The sequence below is a fragment of the Pinus tabuliformis genome, chromosome 1_2 (genome assembly GCF_031772625.1).
Source record: "Pinus tabuliformis cultivar Carrire ecotype Pingquan chromosome 1_2, CPIR1, whole genome shotgun sequence".
NCBI classification, from domain to species: Eukaryota; Viridiplantae; Streptophyta; class Pinopsida; order Pinales; family Pinaceae; genus Pinus; species Pinus tabuliformis.
The window spans coordinates 769,519,954-769,542,715 of NC_142298.1; the positions used below are offsets into that span (position 1 = coordinate 769,519,954).

The following is a 22,762-nucleotide window of genomic DNA, read 5'->3' on the forward strand; positions in this document are numbered from 1 at the left end:
CACTCCTTTTCTTGTCATTCTAATCTCATCAAAGACACTAACCTTCAAGGGCTCTCCAAACTGTTTAGAATAAACAATTTATTCTAGTATAATCAACAATGTATTTGGTTTATCTTGTAATGCTAAATGTATCATTGAGCTGGATCTGAAACTCCCCAGCTTGCATGCTGGGCCAGTGAATGTATTCATGTAACTTTGCCACTTCCATGATTACCATGGACAATCTTTTAAAGACCAAGGGGAGAAAACGAGTGCTAGGAAATTTCTCCAAGGTTTAACATATGTTGATTGCAGGATTGATGAATTTCTTATTGTAGTTACCCTAGAGGAGATTCAAAGCACACCCGTAGCAAGCACCATGTGATTAGATATTTTGGATCTATATTTATTCCTTTGCCACGACAAGGAATAGACATTTTGTCCCTCATAAGTCGGCCACCTTAGAAGTTGCATGATACAGTTAGGGCATGTAATCTCAGTGATAAGTCTGAGGCGAATTAAATAAAAGAATGGTATCTGAGCCTGGTAGCAATTTAACAAGGTATCCATGACTCGACGTCTTGCGAAGTGAATGAGAAGGTTGTTGACTGGAGTTGAATTATTTGACAGTTATGATAACAATTTCATTGGTTTGATTAAAACACGTTGAGTGAAAATGCTTGCTCCTTGTCTTAAGAATGAAGCTTATCTTTATGTTTTGAACAATTCAGGGTGGGTAGAGGGAATTCATATCTCTAGTTTTGCAGACCACTTGGGCTTTTGATTGAGGGAAGTATGGAAGTTGTTTGATATATAAATAAAAGTCTGCTCCTCATTTTTGCATACAACCTTGAAAACTAGATCAGAACATACCCCGTTCACTTCATCTCTGAAAAAAATCTCTATAACCTCTTTGGTCATGTATGTCACCGCTCACCCAGAAGGAAGGCATGCACCTGTTTTTTGACCTCAATCCAACTGCATCCAGGAGTTTTTTTAACTCCTCTGACTTTCATTATTTTTCTAACCTTTTCAAAGTCATGCCATCTACTAGCCATAGCATATATAGCATATATGTTTGAGAGAAGCACATAAGGTGCAGCATCTCTCACATCCAACTCAAAAAGGCATTTTGCCACGGATTTTCCTAACTCTATATTGTTATGTATTATGCAGGCTCCAAGCAAACACATCCAAACAGATGCATCGGGTTTGATTGGCATTTTATTGATAAAGCCTTCTGCTTCATCTAGCTGCCCAGCATGGCTAATCAGGTCAACCATGCAACAGTAGTGCTCCATCGCAGGTATGATGTGATAATAGTCCCTTATGCAATTGGAGTATTGAAGGCCCTCATAGACTAGGCCTGCATGACAGTAGGCAGACAAAACACAAACCATTGTGATATGGTTTGGTTTTACATCACAGGCTTTCATTTTTTCAAAGAGTGTGATGGCCTCACTTACATAGCCATGCATGGCATATCCTGCAATCATGGCCATCCAGCAGACAACATCTCGATGTTGCATCATGTCAAACAGGTGGCGTGCATTGTCTAAGCTACCACATTTCACATACATGTCTAATATGGCAGTGACCACAATGACATCCAGTTGAAAGCCATTTCGAATTATTTGTTCATCGATTTCTACACCTTGCTCCAAAGCTGCCCAGTTTCCACTTGTAGAAAGAACACTGGCAAAGATTTTTGTAGTCGGCTTCACACCCGCCAATTGCATATCTTTGAAAAGCTTCAGGGATTTTTCTCCCGAACCATTCTGTGCATAACCTGCAATCATTACTATCCAAGATACCTCATCTCGTAATGGCATTTTATCAAATAATCTGTGTCCCTCCTCTATACTCCCGCAACTTATATACATGTCTATCAGGGCACTCTCCACAAATATATCAGACTGCAATCCACTACTAATAATTTCCTTGTGGATCTCCATACCATGATCCAATGCTGCCAACTTTGCACATGTTGAGAGAACACCAGCAAATGTTTTTGCTATCGCCTTCACATTAGCCCATTGTATTTGCTGGAAAAGCTTCAGGGATTCCTTGTCACGCCCATTCTGGGAATACCCTGCAATCATCACCATCCAGGATATGATGTCTGGGAGATTAATTTGGTCAAATACTTCACGTACCTTGTCCATTTTCCCACATTTTGTATACATGTCTAATAGGGAATTGCCCACAGATACCTCAGACTAGAATCCCCTTCTATTTATTTCTTCATGTACCTCCATACCCTGTTCTAGAGCTCCCAAATTGGCACATGCCAGGAGAATACATTGGAATGTCTTCGAGTTTGGCTTCACACCTGCCAATTGCATTTCTCGGAAAAGCTTCAGGGCCTCCTCATCCCAGCCATTCCGCGTAACAACTGCAATCATCACTGCCCACAACACAGTATCCCGTTTACGCATTTTGGCAAACAAATGGCATGCATCTTCTACACTCCCACATCTTGCATACATATCTACAAGGGCACTTTCAACCAAGACATGAGACTGGAAACCACTTCTGATTATTTCCCCATGAATTTCCATACCCTATTCCAGATCGGCACATCCCGACAGAACACTGGCATATGTTTTGGAGTTTGGCTTCATACCCACAAGCCACATTTTCTTGAAAAGCTCCATGGCCTCCTCTGCCTGCCCATTCTGCGCATACCCTGCAATCAACGCTGTCCAGAATATGACGTCTCGTTCACACATTTTGTCAAATAGATAGCGTGCATCCTCTATGCTGCCACATTTTGCATACATATCTATCAGGGCATTCACCACAAATACATCACTCTGCAATCCGCTTCTTTTGATCTCTTCATGAATGTCCAGTCCTTCTCTGATGTCTGCAGAGTCGGCGCAAGCAGGGAGTACGCTGGCGAATGTGAACTTATTGGGTTGGACGCCTTCTCACCGCATGGGGAAGAACAACCCTAAAGCCTCATGGGATACCCTCTGCCTCGCATAACCCGCGATCATCACAGTCCACGAACATATATCACGTTTGGGTATTTGATCAAAAACTTTGCGAGCGTTCGCCAGGCTCCCACATATGACATAGACCGTTTCAGTTTCATGAAAACCGTTTCAGTTTTGGATCAAAGATCAAACTTTGTTCAATCGTCTAACACCACAAATCCACGGTGAATAATAGGACACGACGACAGCTGGGGCAATTCATTTCAAAGGGAAACGCCTTACGGCATAATAATCTAATAAGATAAAAATGATTATTCAATAATCAAAGTTAAATTATCATTTAATTCATTTTTAATTGTCATTTAATTAATTAAAATAATTAGTCTTTTATGTGGAATTTTATTTTTCTCTTTCTAATAAAAATAAGAGATTTTTTCAAATTAAAAAACAAAACAAAAAAAAATAATAAATAGTAAAAAAATTACATTCTATAATAAAAGAAATAACATATTTATTATTTTTAAAGTAATATAAAATATATACATATATATATTTTATGTTCAAATCATAATTAAAAGATTTACTAAGAAAAAAGTCAAATCTATTAAAAAAATTCAGTTTATACTCCCAACAAAAACATGTAATCTTTAAATAAAGAGTAAAAATAAAATTCAAATATGATGTGAAAGACAATTTTAAAAACAAACCCTTCTGTGACATATTCATACCTTTAAGTTATTTTACGCATATTTTCTGTGACATATTCATACCTTTAAGTTATTTTACGCATATTTTCTTGTTTTTACTATTACATTTGAGGAAACGAATAAAAAAGTTGGTTTTGTGGTGTCATTAGTTTTCAATTTAATTAAGTAAAGTTATAGAAATATTAATACGGTTTCTATGAAAGATATGAAGAATTAACGATGAACCTTATTCCTTACCTCCCTTCCTCTTACAAAATAGAAGAGAGAAGGAGGAAGAGGGGGTTGGAGAACCAGAAAGGATTCCTTGAGCTGAACCAAGTTTTTATGTGGGAGTGACCCTTGAGAGAGAGTTCCATGAGGGAGAAATACTCAATTTCAAGCATTATGTGGGAATGAACCTTGAGAGAGACTTCCCTGAGGGAGAAATACTCAATTTCAAGCTGGACCTAGAGTCCTGAGGCCAGGGCAATAGAATTTCTATCTTGTAGTGAAGTGATTAGTGGGAAAAGAGGAGCTAGGGGGGAGAATATTCGACGTAATTGCCAAAATTCTCATTGGAAGGGTGGAGAGGTTCATCTAACAACAATTTAGACTTTCAATGGTAGATAAGTGCAAATGTTTGTTTATGTTTATAATTTCTTTTCGAAGGAATGTAAGCTTGCTAATATTGTCTAAGTAGGAAATGAGTTTTATGGTAATTAGGATTGCATGTTTCTCTGATTTCATCTGTAGCATGAGGTGAATGTAATGGGAAAGTTAACGTTGAGTTGTAGATTGTCCTTATGATGCAAGTATTTGCAAATAGTTAATATAAGTATCTAGGTTGTTGTAATGTTTAGAGTTTATTATATTTCGATGTAAAGATCAAGATGTGTAGACAATATAACCTTGCTACCTAAGCATAATAATTATTTTACCAAATCAAGATCATGTGCAGGAGTAAAACTGTACACCCAAATGTATTATGAAACAGTTCTTTGGTATTAAACAAAAGAATATATTTAGATACGAATACAAATTAGATGACATACTTCAGTTAACAATGCCTTTTTCCAGACAGAAAGGCGAAGTATGTTTTACCTACAACTAATAACAAGTACAGCATAACCCTGACTATTAAGTTAAAGAATCCGCACATCAAGATTAATCACATTAAAAGAATCTCCCGAAATTATTAATTGCGAAATAGAGTTATAGTCACATATCTTATGAATTCAAACAAGTTGTTAACCAATAGCCATTAGGAACGATGTATATACAGAGTAAATTCATCAAAGAACGAGACACATATAACGTGGGTAGCCGCGGAGGGGCTTCCAGTTAGCCAGAGGCATTTAATGCCAGAATTATTAAATACTAAGCCTTCAGAGGAAAAAGGATTAGCAAGTGAAAAGTATAGCATTATACATAACCTAGCTACAGAAACTAAATGAGGGAACTTTTACATAAAGGAAGAGAGGATGCGAATAACTTTAGGGTAATTCTTCAGATAGATTTTGTCGGTAGTCCTCGGGTGGATGCCAAAGAATGATGTTCTGAAAGAATAGGAAAAACTTGGTGTAACGGATTGTAACTAGTTAACACAAATACCAGACATTAGTAGAGTGAATAAAGAACAACATAATCCAAAATTAAGAATCTATTATATATGAAAAAGACTGTTAAATAGAGTAACTATTTCAATATACACTAGATAACCCAAAAATAGCATAAATTGATACACAACTAAGAAATCGTGCCAAAAATATTGATTGGAAGGTTGGCCCTCAGAACCATGATGAAAAGAATAGTCCATTAAAGAATTCAAGCTAGTACAGACAAGGGTATGGTAACCTGAAAAACAAAACCATCAAAGGAGAAACCCTCATGCAGTTGTTTATTGTTTAACTCCAAACAATCTGAGACTTGCTTAACGAAAGGAAGGCCTTCATACTTGCATGTATTGCAATGAGGAAATCCAAGTCTTCCAAAAGCCTGCCACTCGCACCCATCGTCCAGTGGGCTAAAACCCTCCTGCTTCATAACACTCTAGTAAGTTTTAAAAAATGAAAATATAAAGGATGCAGTGGAACAAACTATCTATCGCAGATAGGAATAGTCCCTATTCATTGAGCATCTTACCAGATGGGATGTGGGTGTAGAATTGGTTCTCAGCGGCATAAGTTCCAGGAATCATTGTAGACGCGATGCTTGTAGAAAAAAGAGGGAAATAACCTTAATACCCTCAGCAAAGAACATATGAAAATCTGCTAGTAATCTAGAAACTGAACACAACGAGAAAACAAAATGATGAAACCCTCGCATAACAGATTACCTATATAATATGAATGACCATGAGATGGGAGCATGCAGCTCCCAGTCGAGCTAGCTAGTAAAAAATAATGTCTAAAAAAGGTTATCATTGACCTTACCAATGTTTCATAGGATGCAACTCCAAAAACCATACCAAGCCGAATGAGCACAGAATAGAGACAACGCACCGGGTTGTAAGGATAGGCCCTCGGGATCTGGTGGATCATCGGATCCAACATTTTAATCGAATGGTAACATTGTCTATAGATGGCACTCGATGGAGATGAGACCTCATAGCTGGCAGCCATCCAACTGTAGACCAGTCGAACAAAGTTGAGGAGTATCAATATGATACTACATTTAGACAATATGATAACCAAGAACTTTAACTACTATGTACAAACCTTGTCAGTTGACATGATTCTGTGTGTAATAATAAATCTAATTTGTACCACACCAATCTGTGAGTTGGATATCACCTGCACTTTCGTAATTATAGTGTACATTTTATTTAATTGTATTAATGAAGTTTAGTTTAGACTATAATCAATGGATCATGGTAAAGCAAATTTCTTTTTGTATATTTACTATGCACGGTATTATTTTAATGTATAGGTGTTACAATTGGTATTAGAGCTTTAGGTTACTACTCTAAGTCCTGAATGAATGATGTTAGAAATAGAAAATAGTTATGATGCACAGAGGAGCAGTGGATGCAACAAGAGGCAAGGAGTAGGATCCACCCCTTTCGGTGGAACTATAGGAAGTAACCCAGAACTATGGGTACAACTGGAAGAAGCAACTTCCAGTAACAATGTTGTTTTATTAGAAACAATCCAAAAATTATGAGTAGAAATGTAGAGTCTACGTGCTAATAACGAAATTTTAAGTTTGGAACAAGAAAAGATTATGAAAAGTCTGTCAGATAGACAAAATCATAGGAATCCAGACCCCAGTCAAGGAGAAGAGAACAGGACAAAATCTCGTAGACAATAAGAGGAACATTCAGAGTCTGGAGGGGGACAAACTGGTAATGAGGAAGAATCAGATAATGTTTCCAGTAAAAAGGGATTAAAAAGACAGAAGATAGAACTTCAAGGAGAGTTCCAAAAGATCAAACCATCGATCTATAATGGTGAGGCAGAAGAAGCAGCAGAGGCCTTATTAATTAATATGAATAAATATTTCTAGATATATGAATATGATGACAATTTGAGGGCAAGGTTAGCAATTTATCAGTTACAAGGCAAGGCCACCCTGTGGTGGGAAGAAATCAAAACAGTCAAAGAAATTAATGAGCAGGAGGTCACCTAGGAACAATTTCAAAGGCATTTCAAGGATAGATATTTGACTGAATGATTTTATGACAATAGAGCAAAAGAGTTTCATGACTTGAAACTAGGACAACATACCATGGATGAATTTATAACCAAATTCACCTCCCTATTAAGATATGTGCCCTATATACATGAAGAAAAGGCTAAAGTCTAGAGCTTTATCAGTAGTTTACCTGCCTTCATGAAGGAGAAACTGGAATTTGATAATCCAAAAATGATGGACGAAGTAGTTTGAAAAGATCGGATTTGCTACCAACAAATGAAACAAAAAGGTGAATTAAATAAAAGTTGGCCAAGTCAGAAGTAGTAGAATTTTTTTACAAATAATAAGAACATGAAGAATACGGGTACAAGATATTCAAGATGAAAGGAGACAAATGGTTCTGCTAACTGAAATCAATAGAAGTACAGACCTGAGAGGAACCTCAACTTTACCATAGAATTGGTCCCTGGAGTTGCTATGGTTTCCAAAGCTCCCTACAAAATGAGTGTTCCTGAGTTACCTGAACTCAAAATATAGTTACAGGAGCTGCTAGATAAAGGGTATATCTGACCCAGTGTATCCCCTTGGGGAGCCCCAATTTTGTTCGTAAGGAAGAAGGATGGTACTCTACGACTATGCATAGATTTCAGACAACTGAACAAGTTAACCATCAAGAATAAGTACCCCTTACCTTGAATTGATGATCTCTTTGATCAGGTCAAAGGAGCAGTGGTATTCTTGAAAATTGATTTAAGATCTGCATATCACCAAATTCGAATTAAGGATGAAGACATATACAAGACTGCCTTTAGAACACGCTATGGCCACTATGAGTTTGTAGTCTTGCCATTCGGACTTACTAATGCTCCAACAACATTCATGAGTATGATGAATGGAATTTTCCATCCATATCTGGATAAATTCATCCTTATATTTATTGATGACATTGTGGTGTATTCAAGAAGTATTGAATAACATCAAGAACACCTTCATATAGTGTTGTGAACCTTAAAAGAAAAATAAATATTCGCCAAATTCAGCAAGTGTGACTTCTTTAGGGATCAGATCCAGTATCTAAGACACGTCATATCCTCTGATGGTATATCAGTTGATTCGAAGAAGATAAATACCATCATGAATTGGCTCGTCCCAACTAATGTGGCGAACATACACTCTTTCATGGGTCTTGCGGGTTATTATAGAAGGTTTATAAGGGGGTTTTCTAAAGTCGCTTATCCAATTACCTCCTTACAAAAAAGGGGAACATATTTCAAATGGTCCCAAGACAGTTAAGAAAGTTTTGAAAGGTTAAAGCAATTTCTTACCACAGCTCCAATATTAAAGATTGCAGATCCAGAAGAAGATTTTATAGTCTACATAGATGCATGCAAAGAAGGTGTAGGTGGTGTTTTAATGTAGAATAATAAGGTTATTGCTTACGAATCATGTAAGTTAAAAGAACATGAACTTAAATATTCTGCTGATGATTTGGAGCTAACTGTAGTGGTTCAATCCTTAAAGGTATGGCAACACTATTTATTGGGGAAAAGATTTTTGCTCAAGACAGACAACAATAGCTTAATTATTTTCTTCAATTAGCCTACCTTGAATGCGCGCCAAGGTCGGTGGACTTCCTTCTTAAGCAAGTTTGATTTTGAAATCAAATATTTGAAGGGGAAAGAAAATAGGGTGGCAGATGCATTAAGTAGGAAACTGCACCATGTCTACGAGATTGCATTTAGTTAAGTGGAACTGAATTTTTTTGAAAAACTAAAGGAAGCAGCTCAGAAGGACCTTGAATACAGCTACGTTTGGCAGCAAGTAAAATCTGCTCAAAATTCATCGAAGCAGAAAGAGTATAGTATTAATTCTGAAAATTTATTGTTGTCTAGAAATCGTATTTACGTTCCTAAACAATTGTCATTAAAACAAATAATGTTAGATGAGTTTCACAGAAGTCCCTATGCTTCTCACCCAGGTTATCAAAAGCTCTTCTCTACTATCAAGAAAAACTACTATTGGCCTGGTATGAGAAAGGAAATTGTTGAATATTTAGCCAAATGTCTGGAAAGTCGGCAAGTTAAAGATGAGCACCAACACCTGCTAGGTTACTGCATCCTTTACCTATCCCTGAGTGGAAATGGGATACAATAAATTTGGATTATATAATTGGATTACCTTGGTCTAAAAGAAAAAATGAATCCATTATGGTTGTGGTGGACAAACTGAGAAAGACAACTCATTTCATACCTGTCAAATCCACGTACCAGATAGCCCAAATAGCAGATATATTTATGAAGGAGATTTTCTGGCTGCATGGTATGCCTTGAGTCATAATATCTCATCGGGATGTCAATTTCACCTCTAATTTTTGGAAAGCATTGTTTAGCAAGCTAGGTACACAAATCCGGTTTAGCGACACGTATCACCCCCAAAGTAATGGACATACTGAAAAGTGAATGAAGTCGTAGAGGACATGTTGTGCATGTATGTAATGCATTAACCTATAAAATGGGAAGAGTATCTACATTTGGTGGACTTTTCCTACAACAATGGTTATTATGAATCACTTAAGATGAGTCCTTTTGAAGTGCTCTATGGAAGGAAATGTACAATCCCTGCAAATTGTAACAGTCCGGAGAACAAGATGATATCAGGACCAGATATGCTGGAGGAAATGGAAAGAATCGCGAAAAAGGTTCGATAAAATTTGAAGGCTACTCAAGACAGGGAGAAATCGTACACTGATAAAGAGAGGACCTACCGGGAGTTCCATGTAGGAGATCATGTGTATGTACGCATTAAACCTAAGAGGAGTACATTGAGATGTGGGAAATGTGCCAAGTTGGCCCCTCAGTTCTACGTCCCTTTCCAAATTCTAGAGAGAATAGGGCCAGTGGCCTATCAGTGAGCCCTACCCATCCACATTCAGGTTCATAATGTATTCCATGTTTCTCTTTTAAAGAAATATGTGTATGACCCCAGACATATCATAAACTGGAAAGAAATTTAGGTAAAAAAAATGTCTCTGTGTATATATATATATATATATATATATATATATATAGATATATTTGTGTGTGTGTGTGTGTGTGTGTACATAACACAAAATCTATTTATTTTAAGATATAGTGCTTATGTGAATATCAATTATACAATAGTTGTATTTATTACACGTCGAACATGAAGGAGAATTCTTGGTCGAACCCTTGCACATACTCGATCAAAGAGAGGTAATGTTGCGGATACGAGCTATCATCCAGGATAAAGTGCAATGGAAGCACTTCAGCCTGGAAGAGCCACTTGGGAGGATAAAGACTTTATGCAGGAGGCGTATCCTGAATTATTCCAGAAGTAGATGGAAGAATGAACATCGGGGATGTTGTTCCGCTAAGGGGGGGAGGATGTGACATCTTTAGACCTTTAAGTTATTTTATGAATATTTTCTTGTTTTTAATATTACATTTGAGTAAACAGATAACAAGTTGGTTTTGTGGTGTCATTAGTTTTAAATTTAATTAAGTAAAGTTATAGAAATATTAATACGCTTTCTATGAAAGATCTAAAGAATTACTGATGAACCTCAGTAAATCTCTTTTCACTCGACACTTATCAGTTATCAGTTAATGTTTACTTGACGGGTGTTGACCTAGGTTCAACGTTAATCATCCAAGCAAATCCCTACACTACTGGCCCTTTCAGCACCAAGTTTTCGCATCCTGAGATGGTTTTGATGTCAGTTTTTGAATCTTCACTCTGCCTTCACACAGATGGATAAGCCATTTAGGGCTTATCACTGTACTTCTCTTATTCATCCTTGGAGCCTCTGTGAAAGTCTCTGATTGTCCTTCCCTAACCTTAAATAAATAAATTAGGTGCTTATGCACCTCTGAAATTATCTTTACTTCTGTGTCTACCCAGATTACCTTAAGTATTGGTTAACATTAACATGTCTTACAATTATCTTCACATAAACATATATTCTTACTTGTGTTCATATGACAAAGCGAAATACATAGATTCACGCATTATAGCATTAATTCATAACCCCAGTATTCAACATAGCATAATCACAACATTCATAGAAGAAGTAAAATAACGCACACACAGATGGAAAGTACACAATAATTTTATGATACTTCTCTTTATTGATGACTCAGATTCTCAATACAGACTTTATCTCCCTTGTGCACATAGCTACAGGGGTCCGCGCACTCAATCGTGGAATTCTACACTAGGCCTCTGCGCACTCAGCTATAGAGCATCTTCCTATGCTAAGACTCTTTCTCTTAGCTCTTTACAGACTCCTCAAGTATTTCTACTTCACTAAATGACTTTCTTAGACTCCTCTAAGACCTCCTTTTTATACAACCCCATGGTCCGCGGACTAAGGGAGGATCTATAAAACCGACACAACCAATCTAGACTAAGGGCAAAAAACCCTTCTTGAATCTTGATCTCTTTGTGCTCCACCACCATAAAATGCAGGACTTTACATTTACTTATACAAACTTCGGGCCTTCTACCCCAAAAATTGGGTTTTTAACCCCAAAATTGACCCCCAGGGGATCCTTTCCCAATAGGCCCCCAACACAAACATGGTGACTTGCCCTCGAGTGACTCGGTTGGCATGGAGATATTGTCACGAAGACCTTCGAGCTCGACTTGGACAAGTGCTACCTCAGCGGCGCACTATGTTGTCACTTGCTTCATATCCTCGACCAACTGCTTTGTCATTGGTGCTGCACTGTCTGACTTATTCTTCTGTTGAGTCTCCTGCAGACTAGCCAACTTGCCTTCGATAGTGGTTGTGATCAAGCAGGCCTCGTCCAACCAAAGCTTCAAGCGAGAAATCAGTACGACTTCCTTGTGCTAAGATGCATCTACCTGCTCTTTCAATGCTTTGGCCTCCTCCAGCTTAGCTAACCTCTACGTAATGGCGACCATGCGCATTGTCACTTTAACTTCATCGTAGCACTATTGCAGCTATCGTGCTTCTATTTCTAGCCATTGTACAGTAGGATCTTCTTGCAGGCAGGTGACTACCTCAAGTGACTGCTTGAAGAGCGTGGTATAGTCCTTCACTGCGCTCTCTACTATTGCTATTGCGTCTTTCGTAGTGGTCTTTCACTGCTATCTAATCTTTGGCAGAATCAAAGGCTAGGCCTTCAACTGCAACTCTGCAATTTTGAGGTTCAGCTCCAGCTGAAGCTTTGCCAATTCAGTTTGTGCATCGCACACTCCAGTAACGAGATTTCGAACCCTCACATCTGTCGGCTCAGCCTCGGGAATTCCCAACTTCGTGATAGTCTTGCACCCCTCAAAAACGATTATGGCAAAGCACTGGTTCTTGTCTATAATGTCTTTTACCTGGTTGAGGGCGAAGTCTCTCTACACGGTTAGCTGGGTGTTGTTGACCTTCTATTCACTGATCACCTGTAACCCACATTGTTCACGGGCCCAAAGTTCTGCGATCACGACATCCTGTAAAAGGTAAAGTGCTTCATTAGGAGGTACGACTAGGTTGAGTCCAACTCTCTTGAGTGCGCTGACAGTGGATCTGTCAGCTTCAGTCTCTATTTTTAGTGCTCCATCCCACAACACTATTGCTAGGGGATCCCTTCCGCGCAACATCCTTGTGACTTCTGAGGTGCGAGGTGCCAAGCTGGTTGACGTTGCGCTAGTCTGTATCTGTGATGCATGGATCTATAGCTCGCACAGACCTAACTGTATAGCATGCAACGCCTGCTCCTATTGCTTCTCAAACTGCTACAGCAGTTTTGTGGTGGCATCCCACACTGTATCACCTATATCATTTAAGTCCCCCTTTATTAGGGTGATCGGGTCCAAAGATGTCTTACTAGCCTTGGACATCTTTTGTGGCCCTACATTCTCTGGGTCGCTAGCGTGCTTGGTTCGGAATGGGGTCGCCTCCAGGTCCACTCCTCCCTGCTCCGTCTGATCATATTCTTCCTCGGTCTCCGGGGAAGGTGACTTCTGACTCTGGTCAGAGCCACTTTCCTCTTCACCTCCCTGTCCACCCAACTACTGCACGCCAGCGTGCTCTCCCTTCGCCTTGGCATCGATTTCCTTTTTCATCTTCCCAACTAGTTGTTCCATCTTCAGCTTGGCTTCTTCCTTTTTCCACTACGCGACGATCTTGCTAGATCCCACTATCAAGTCCATGGCATTGCGCCAATATGTGGGCATAAATCGAGGACTGCTGTAATTTCATCATCTATGGCCAAGTATGGTAGGTTGTGTCATTTTTGCTCAGGGTCCTTCTGCACTCGTATTAAGACATGGTGGAAGTCAGCCTTGAATTCCACGTATTCCTGCAGCTTCTCAAAATTTGTAGGTGCAGCCACGCTTGCGATTGATGGCCATATGGATGCTCATTTCCTTCAAGATCCAGAAGATCTTGTTGTCCTTTATTCGCTGAGGATCCTTCCTCACCCAGAGTGAAGCAAAATTGGCTTCATCTAGTAGGTCCAACGCGACTCGAGGAAACTGGTTGTCTTTAGGTAGCTCCCATGCAACCATTACTATGGAAAGAAACAACCATGCACAGTGGAAAGTTTTAATGTGATCTTGTGCATCACAACAGTTTGTGAGAAACTCACCGCAGAGGTAGCACGCTCATTTAAATTGAACACCTTCTGTGCACTGGGCTACCAAAGCTATCACTGGTGCCAACACTTCATCTGCATGATACTTCCGCATGACCTTCCCTACCAAGATTTGCGTCGCCACTTTGACTGCAGGGTCACAAATATTCGAAATGGCATAGCCACGCAGTTTCTTTACAAGCTTGAATTTTTTCTTCATCACCTCGGCACACACATGCTTGCTAGCCTTTCCCGCAGATGCCATGGCTTGATTTTCTCTTGTTTATGGCAGCTGCGTGATCATATGGATCAACATGTCCATGATGGGTATCGGTTCCTCCAGCCACAAAAACCCGTCGTGCACCAAGCACATCAGTTGCTTGATCACTACCAGCATGATAGGTGCATGGTTGTATTACGACAACCATAGCAGGTTTAGTAGGCCTACCTTGTCCATGCGTTTCAGCCACTTCCTCATCTGCAACACAGTCACTCCAGTATTTTTGTGGAAGACGCGGTGTATAAGTTGGTTTGTTGCTAACTGAGGGAAGCGCTCTGTGTTGGATAAGTCCCACTCCTCCAACTTCAAAAGGGGGACACGCCCCAAGCGCGGTCCCTCCAAGACAATTTGGTCTGGCAAGAGAAGTGTGTGCGAGGTGACCTTACTCTCATCAATATCTTTGGGCACCTTCCTCTTGCCCCTGTGAGAAGGAATGTATTCAGGCAGCTTAAATATGGGGTTTGAACCTTCAATTTCAACGGCCTTCATTTCCACTGCAATATCCTTATCATGCATGGGGATTCCTTCAGCCTCTTCCTCTGGCTCTAGGTCAATAATTTTGGCCTTTTATTGCACAATGGGCTTTCTCGACTGTAGGTGCTTCCTCGGTGATGCACGCACCGGCGGTTGCATTTTCGGCTTGTCCTTCTTTGGTTCTGGACCCTCCTAGGTCAGCGTAGGCCTTGGTGCAGGTGTCCTGTGGGATTTAGGAACTTTTGTTGGTACTTCCGCAGGTGCAACTTTTGGGGAAGCTCCCTCTACTATCATAGCCACCTTTGGAACAACTCCCTCGATTTTCAATAATTCAGTGCTCATAGCTTCTGTGGGTGTTGACATGATGCTATGAAACAACTCCTTTGTCTCCTGTGGCATGTAGGCTTTAACCCCATACAGAAATTACCTGCATGCGAATTTTAAAACATAGAAAATAAACAATGTGAGAGCATAACACATAAAACACATATACACAGAGATTTTCCCCTGGATCCCAAAACTGAGACTACCAGCTTGCTTTTTCATTATTTTCCTTTCAATGTTACAATACATATTTATACATGCCAAAGCATCCAATACCATAGACCGAAAGCCATCGCATCCAAAACCATGGACCGAAAACCATCGCGTTCAAAACCATGTGCGAAAATCATGCACGAAACCATAGGTAGGTCCGCCCAACCTCACATAGTGTCCAAGCCCGAGACTCCATAGAGTGGGGTTATCTGCACCCCTCAAACCCACTATGACTCCCCCTGCTACGCAATCGGTGCAACGAAGGGGGGGCTCCGCCCCCCTCCTAACCCCCTGGTTAACTATGTGGACTAGTCGTGGAAAGAATATATCACAACCCAACATTCTCCCACTTGTTTTCTTTCCACAAGGGGCCATAAGAGAGCTAAGTCATTTATCTAGCCCTGCAATGCCCATTGTTTCTCTACATTAAGAGAACTTCTTAGAGCTCACAGATTTTTTCAATGCATCTACAGTATTCTTCAAAGTGTCCACCTTTACCAACAACACCTTTTTGTCTTCTTTCATATCCCTCACAAAGCGACGGTGAACATCAATGTGCTCTGTCTTTGAATGGTAAGCAGGGTTCTTTGCCAAGAAGATTGCACTTTGGTTGTCATAATCTATCCTTATAGCTCCCTGTACTAACCCCATACTTGAACACAATATTTGCAACCAAACAACTTCCTTGCTCGCATGAATGGCTGCCATGTATTCTACCTCTGTAGTTGATAGTACCACTACAGATTGTTTCTTACTCATCCAACTAACTACACCTCCAAATAGGTTAAACACATACCCACTTGTAGATCTTCTCTAATCCAGATCTCCAACCCAGTCCGCATCAACAAAAACACAGATATCCAAAACTCTATCCAATCCTGGTCTTCCTTGGTAGCACAAACCATAATCACTAGTGCCACACAAATTCCTGAAAACCCACTTCACTGCTTTCCAATGCTCCATCCCTAGTTTTGACATAAACCTGCTCAATACTCCCACTTCATGTGCAATGTCTAGTCTAGTATAGACCATTGCATACATTAGGCTACTGACTGCACTTGCATATGGAACACGGGACATCTCCTCTTCCTCTTCTTGTGTCTTGGGACATTGTTCATCAGATATCTTTACACCTACAGGAATAGGAACTTTCACCAGTTTACTATCCTGCATGTTAAACCTCTGCAATATTGTCTCAACATACTTCCTTTGGTTTAACCAAAGCTTCCTCTTTGTCCAATATCTCTTAATTTTCATGCCCAAAATATATTTTGCAGCACCAAGATCTTTCATGTCGAATTTGGAAGAAAAATGGGTCTTCAAATCCTAGATAATTTCTTTGTCATTTCCAACCAGCAACATATCATCCACATACAAGACCAGATAAATAACATGGTCACCAATTAATTTAAAATACACACAGTGCTCTACTTGGTTTTTGGTGAAGCCAAGTCCCCGTATAAATGTATCAAATTTCTAATACCACATCCTTGGTGATTGTTTTAACCCATGCAGAGACTTTTTTAACTTGCATACCAGTTCTTTCTTACCCTTCACCGCAAAGCCTTCAGGTTTCTTCATGTAGATCTCCTCTTCTAGATCCCTGTGAAGAAATGTTGTCTTCACAAACATCTGTTCTACCTCAAAATCAAAAGCAACAACAACAGATAAAAGTAATCTAATGGAAGTTACCTTGGCAACAGGAGAAAAAATATCACCAAAACCAATTCCCGACACCTGGGAATAACCTTTTGCTACCAACCAAGCTTTGTATTTCTCCACCTTTCCTTCTACATTTGTTTTTTTCTTGAACACCCATTTGCTGCCAATGGGTTTCCTTCTAAGCTGGCAACTCCACCAGATCCCAAGGCTCATTTTTGTGCAAAGATGCCATTTCATCAACTAAGGCCTCTTTCCAGAGTTTTCCATCCTCTGAATCTACTACTTCCGTCACAGTTCTGGGATCATCATCAGTAATAGATAAAGAAAGATTTGAATAGAAAGCAGATGGACTATACCTTTTTGGCTGCCTTCTTTCTTGAACTGATCTTCTCACACCCGGAGTTTGTGGCTCTTCATCTTCTGATTCCTCCTATGTTGTAGAGTTTTATTCTTCCTCCTTTAGCTCAAACTCTATCTTCTCAGGTTCCTTTGGTTGGACTTCATGTTTAATAACATCTTTCGCCTCTCTGAACACCACATCTCGGTTGTACACAACCTTTATTGTTACTGGGTTCCAAAGCAAACCATCCTTATACCCAATAAAGATGCACTTTTCAGATTTACTATCCAACTTGGTTCATTTCTCCTTTGGAACATGTACATATGCATCTCATCCAAATACCCTCAGATGTGAAAGAGAGGGTTTCTTACCATTCCATAACTCTTGTGGAGTCTTATCCTCCAACGTTGATGAAGGTGATTTGTTGACCAGGAAACATGCTATCTCTACTGCCTCTGCCTAGAATTCCTGTCCTAACCCGACACCACTAAGCATGCTTCTTGCGCTTTCCATCAACGTCATGTTCATTCTTTCTGCAACTCCATTTTGCTGAGGTGTATATGGAGTAGTCTTCTGTCGTGCTATACCACACTTCTTATAGAATTATTCAAATTCCTTACTGCAAAACTGTCCACCGTTATCTGTCCTCAACACCTTTATCTTCTTCTCTATCTAGTTTTCCACCAGAGCCTTAAATTCTTTAAACCTGTCAAAGACTTTAGATTTTTCTTAAATAAATATATCCATGTATTACTTGAGAAGTCATTTATAAATGATACATAGTACACAGACTTACCCAGTGATGGAACCTTCACAGGTCCAAACACATCAATGTGCACAAGTTCTAATATATGTTTTGCCATTTTACCACCAGAGGGGAAAATCACTTCATCTAATTAGCTCACTTTCAAAAAATATTTTATGTTACCCACTTATATAAATAAGTGAAAGTCACTTTTACAATGGTACTTTAGGAGCTACTCACTAAATTGTAACTTATATAAAAGATAAAGAGACTTTAGATTTATAAGTGGCTCACTTTTTATAATGGGTGAGAACAATTTTACATAAAGTAACTTTGAATCAAGTGAGCTAGTTTAAAAGGTTAATAATTTTTGGAAAAGAGGAAGGGTTTTTTTTTTGTTTTTTGTTTTATTTGTATTTTTCTTTTTTTGGTCACTGAAGATTTTGGATGCGTGCTTACTTGAAAAAGCTCTTTTTTCCTACAAAAAAAAAAATCACACAGCCCAACATGAAGATGCAAAAAAAACCAAACCTTATGTCTTGAAGTTAGCTTTCATTGGAAGCTATATATTTTTCTCAATGTTTGTGATTTTTCGAGATCACAATAAGGCGCAGCGGAAAAGAGCATACGCATGAGAAAAAATCTTCCTTTCTATTTCTGATTTGCCTAGATCACACAAAGTCGTGGGGCAAATAGCATACACAAAAATTAAAGGTATAGATCCGGTAATAAAAAATAGAGAGCTAAATAAACCAAAATAAACAAAGAGATGAATAACTAAAACTGAAAATAAAGACTGTATACCTCTAGATATTAAAATTGACGTATATAGGGCTACCGAAAACCTTTTTGCGTTGAAAAAAAGGGGTTCCTCCCTGGAACAAATGCTCCAAACACAATAGAGTGGTCGTCTCAACCCGAAAGAAGTGAAAAAAAGTAGATCTAGGAAGCAACAGTTGAATGCAATTGTACCAGATACGAATTTGGATCACCAACAGATGAGGCCCTCAAATAGATTTGATACCATGTAGGAATTTACAGGGTAAGTTCCTCAGATAGAACACCAAAGGAAACCACTCACAAATAGATCATAGATCAATACACTAGTATTCTTGATGTGGTTAAAACCTTGAGAGAGGGAAACAGTCCACAGCCTGTGCCAACGCAGCCACTTCAGGCAATTTATTAATAAAATAAAGAAAATTTACATAAGCTTCTCTCATGAACGGTTACCCTACAAATGAATCTCCATGCTCTTTAAATAGAGATCATGGACCAATCAGGTGTTAATCCACAGATCGAGTGTTGGTAATACCGAGGAGAGAATGAACCATCATATCAATTCATGTCTAGAACATATCATGACCTTTGGATTGTAAGTTACAAATGTACATAGTAAAGAAACACACTTTATCTAACTCTACACTAGACCAAGTTATACTTAACTATTTCCTATGTGTTGGAATATCCTAACATACTATTGGCCTGGTATGAGAAAAGACATTGCTCAATATTTAGCCAAATGCCTACAATGTCAGCAAGTTAATGCTGAGCATGAGCACCCTGCTAGGTTACTGCATTCTTTACCTATCGCTAAGTGGATATGGGATACAATAAATTTGGATTTAATAACTAGATTATCTCGGTTTAAAACAAAAAATGACTCCATTATGGTTGTGGTAGATAAACTGAGCAAGACAACTGATTTCATACCTGTCAAATACACGTACCAAACACTCCAAATAGTAGATATATTTATGAAGGAGATTTTTCAACTGCATGGTATGCCTCGAGTCATAATATCTAATTAGGATGTCAATTTCACCTCCACTTTTTGCAAAGCATTGTTTACCGGGCTAGGTACACAAATCCATTTTAGCACCTTTTATCACCCCCAAACTGATGGACATACTGAAAAGTGAATCAAGTGGTAGAGGACATGTTGCACATGTATGTAATGTAGCAACTTGGAAAATGGGAAGAGTATCTACATTTGGTGGAATTTCCCTACAATAATGGTTATCATGAATCGCTTAAGATGAGTCCTTTTGAAGTTCTCTATGGAAGGAAATATACAATACTTGCAAATTAGAATAGTCCAAAGAACAAGATGATATTAGGACCAGATATGTTGGAGGAAATGGAAATAACCGTGAAAAAGGTTCAACAAAATTTGAAGGCTGCTCAAGACAGGGAGAAATTGTATGCGGATAAAAAGAGAACCTACCGGGAGTTCCAGGTAGGAGATCATGTGTATGTGCGAATTAAACCTAAGAGTACATTAAGATGAGGGAAATGTGCCAAGTTGCCCCCCGGTTCTGTGGCCCTTTCCAAATCCTAGACACAATAGATCAAATGGCATATCAGTTAGGCCTACCCTTCCACATTCGAGTTCATAATGTATTCCATGTTTCCCTTTTGGAAGAAATATGTGTATGACCCCAAACATATCATAAACTGGTAAGAACTTCAGTTAAAAAAAATGTGTATATATATATATATATATATATATATATATATATAGATGTACATAACACATAATCTATTTATTTTGAGATATAGTGCTTATGTCCATGTCAATTATACAACATTTTTATTTATGACAGGTCGAACTAGAAGGAGAATTCCTAGTTGAACCCCTGCAGATACTCAATCAGAGAGAAGTAACGTTGCAGAGGCAAGCTATCATCCAAGTTAAAGTGCAATGTAAGCACTTCAACCTAGACGAAGCCACTTGGAAGGACAAAGACTTTATGCAGGAGGCGTATCTTGAATTATTATAGGAGCAGATTGAAGAATGAACATTGGGGACGGTGTTCTGCTAAGGGGGGAAGATGTGACATCTTCAAACCTTTAAGTTATTTTATGAATATTTTCGTGCTTTTACTATTACATTTGAGTAAACAGATAAAAAATTTGGTTTTTTTCTTCCATTAGTTTTAAATTTAATTAAGTAAAGTTATAGAAATATTAATATGGTTACTATGAAAGATCTAAAGAATTACTAATGAACCTTAGTAACTCTCTTTTCACGCAACAGTTATCAGTTATTAGTTAAAGAAGAAGTTATTCCCTACCTTCCTTCCTCTTACAAAACAAAAGAGAGAAGGAGGAAGAGGGGGTTGGAGAACTAGAAAAGGATTCTTTGAGCTGAACCAAGTTTTTCAGTGGGAATGACCCTTGAGAGAGACTTATCTAGAGGAGGAAATAGTCAATTGCAGGCTAGACCTAGAGTCCTGAAGCAGAAGCAATAGAACTACTATCTTGAAGAGAACTAATTAGTGGGAAAAGAGGAGCTAGGGGGAGTATATTGGACGTAATTTCCAAAATTATCATTGGAATGCTGGAGAGGTTCATATAACAACAAATTTAGACTTTCAATGGAAGATAAATGCAAATGTCTGTCTGTTTTTATAAATTATTTTGAAGGAATGTAAGCTTGATAATATTATCTAAGTAGGAAATGAGTGTTATGGTAATTAGGATTAGATGTTTCTCTGATTTCATCTGTAGCATGAGGTGAATGCAATGACAAAGTTAACCTTGAGTTGTAGACTGTCCTTATGATGCAAGTATTTTCGAATAGTTAATATAAGTATCTAGGTTGTTGTAATGTTTAAAGGTTATTATATTTTGATATAAATATCAAGATCCATAGACAATATAACCTTACTACCTGAGCATAATAATTATGTTACCAAATCAAGATTTTGTGTAGGAGTAAAACTATACACCCAAATGTATTATGAAACAGTCCTTTGGTATTAAACAAAAGAATATATTTAGATATGAATACAAATTAGATGAGTTACTTCGGTTAAAAATGCCTTTGTTCGGACAAAAAGGTGGAGTACATTCTACCTGCAACTAATAACAGGTATACTATAACCCTGACTATTAAGTAAAAGAAACCACACATCAAGATTAATCCCATTAGATGAGTCTCCTGAAATTATTAATGCTGAGATAGAGTTATTGTGACATATCTTATGAATTCAAACAACTTGTTAACCAATAGCCATTATGAACGATGTATATATAGAGTAAATTAATCAAGGAATGAGACACATATAACATGGGTAGCCATGGAGGGGCTTCCTACTAGCAATAGGCATTTAATGCTAGAATTATTAAATATTAAGCCTTCAGAGGAAAAAGAATTACCAAGTGAAAAGTAGAGCATTATACATAACCTAGCTATAGAAACTAAATGAGGGAACTTTTACATAAAGGAAGAGAGGATTTGAATAACTTCAGGGTAATTCTTGAGAATGGTTCCATCGGCAGTCCTGGGGTGGACGCCAAGGAACAATGTTTTGAAAGAATGGGACAGACTTGGTGTAAGGGACTATAACTTGTCAATAGAAATACCACACATTAATAGAGTGAATAAAGAGCAACATAATCCACAATGAGAAATCTATTATATATGAAAAAGATGGTTAAACAAAGTCACTACTTCAATATACATTGGATAACCCAAAAATAATAGAAATTGTTACACAACTAAGAAATCATGCCAAAAACTTCGATTGGAAGGTTGACCCTCAGAACCATGATGAAAACAACTGTCCATTCAAAAATTCAAGCTAGTACAAACAAGGGTATGGTAACCCGAAAAACAAAACCCTGAAGGAGAGAACCTCATGCAGTCGTTTACTATTTAACTCAAAAAATCCAAGACTTGCCTATCGGAGGGAAGGCCTTGATACCCGCATGTATTGCAATGGGGAAATCTCAGTCTTTCGGAAGCGTGGTGATATAAAATGGATTTTGCATAGAATCCTAAGTCTAAGTGTTCCTCACTGAGGAAAATGAAAGTCCAAAGAAGTTCCTGGAAATAGTTCCATTGCAGAGATATTTTCATTCTGAATCT

General features: G+C 38.4%; 1 pseudogene; it reads right to left on the minus strand.

Annotated features, from left to right (window-relative positions):
• Positions 1–905: 905 nt before the first annotated feature.
• Positions 906–3,089, minus strand: LOC149208115 (pentatricopeptide repeat-containing protein At4g13650 pseudogene; annotated as a pseudogene).
• Positions 3,090–22,762: the final 19,673 nt, after the last annotated feature.